The sequence below is a fragment of the Aplysia californica genome, unplaced genomic scaffold (assembly GCF_000002075.1).
Source record: "Aplysia californica isolate F4 #8 unplaced genomic scaffold, AplCal3.0 scaffold00294, whole genome shotgun sequence".
NCBI classification, from domain to species: domain Eukaryota; kingdom Metazoa; phylum Mollusca; class Gastropoda; order Aplysiida; family Aplysiidae; genus Aplysia; species Aplysia californica.
Window position 1 is genome coordinate 239,095 of NW_004797564.1, and position 1,487 is coordinate 240,581.

Consider the following 1,487-nt stretch of genomic DNA (forward strand, 5'->3'; position numbering starts at 1 on the left):
CCCCCCCCCCCCCCAAAAAAAAAGGTGATGTCTGCTGGATCCATCAACCATGTGATGTAAACGCAATCTGTCCATGGTGCTACTGGATGTGAGTCAAAGCAGGTGGGCAAATACTTCCCCCTGGTTATTTTTTAAGAGGGTGTGGAATAGCGATTACTCGAAAATTAATATTCGTTTTCTTTCAATTCTAATTCAAATTCTCATACTTGTTTCTTAATGGATTTCGTCTAAATTTTTGCATTGGGTTATTTCAAATCATCACCGAGTCCTTTAAGTCCTAAAAGAAACGTGCGTTACCCTTTATAATTGCCATTTGTCTGCAATCAGCGCGAGGCCCATAAATCTCTCTGCGCTCACGTGTATTACTTGAGCAGGAGTTTTTTTCATGTAAATGAGGCCCCGTATCGGTGCTACCTCCCATGATGATTCAAAAGGATAGCGAATGGAAATCCCTTGGGACTTCAGTTTGCTGCTGCAGCCTAGTGATTCACCGTTTGCCTTAAACCTGCTTTGTTTTTTTCTCTCTTTGTCTTGCTGCAGGGTGAGGCATTGCGCAGTTGTGACGTCCGCCAAGATTTACGGACGGGGCTCTCGTGGCCTAGAGGTTAAGGTGTTTGCCTCTAATTCAAAGATCCCGGGTTCGAATCCGGATAGCGACGGAAACATTTTCTTCTCTAAAATTGTCTCCTTTCACATCCTTTCCTGCTCTCTACCAATGTTTTGTCGTCTGCTTTTGCCTCCACATTCTGCCCCCTCCCCCTCACATCCTTTGCCCCCTCCTCTGGGCTCCTAACTCTTTCTGCAGCCTTCCTACTGCTACTCCTTGGCTTGTTCTTACTGTGGTCTTTCAGGCACATCCCTGATCTTCTGGTAGGAAAAATCTACACCTAGCCTTCTCGGGCGAAGGCGAAAAATCTCGGAGGTCCCTTGTGCATGTTGTGTACTTTAAAGATCCCTTGCTGGTCCAAAATCGATAACAGGAGGCTTCAGCCGCCATGCAGGCAAAATTCAAAATTTCCTATCAATTGAAAAGTTAAATGTGTCACGCGCGCTCATATTATTTATGATCTTATGCAGTTGTGACCACCGTAAAACACTTACAAAAACAAAACAAAAGAAGAGATTAACGTACCTTACTGTGGGTCAGGATGGTCATATTGTGTAGCGACTAAACATTTTTATATATAGCAAAAGAGTATTTAGTTTGTTTGGGTGTTGTTTTTTTAAAAACTTGTTTCAAGGACATGTTTTACTTTTCTTTGTTTGTTTATATTGAGGGGTTAATTGTTGTTGTTGCTGCGTGTTTTGGTTTTGGGAGTAGTTTTTTGGTTTGTTCTGTGGGTTTTTAAATTTTGTTTTTACTTTGTTTTGTCTTGTTTGTTTTGATTTGTTTTTGTTGCTTATTGTTGTTGTTTGTTGGATTGTTTTGTTGTTGTTGTTGTTGTTTTTGTTGGGGTTTTTTTTTGGGGGGGGGGGGGGGAAATTGC

At 41.8% G+C, this 1,487-nt stretch overlaps 1 protein-coding gene across 4 annotated transcripts in view; it reads right to left on the reverse strand.

Moving 5' to 3' along the window:
* The window catches only part of LOC101864309 (kin of IRRE-like protein 2), a 366,594-nt gene that overhangs the window by 180,371 nt on the left and 184,736 nt on the right, over nucleotides 1–1,487 (reverse strand). The window lies entirely within an intron of this gene.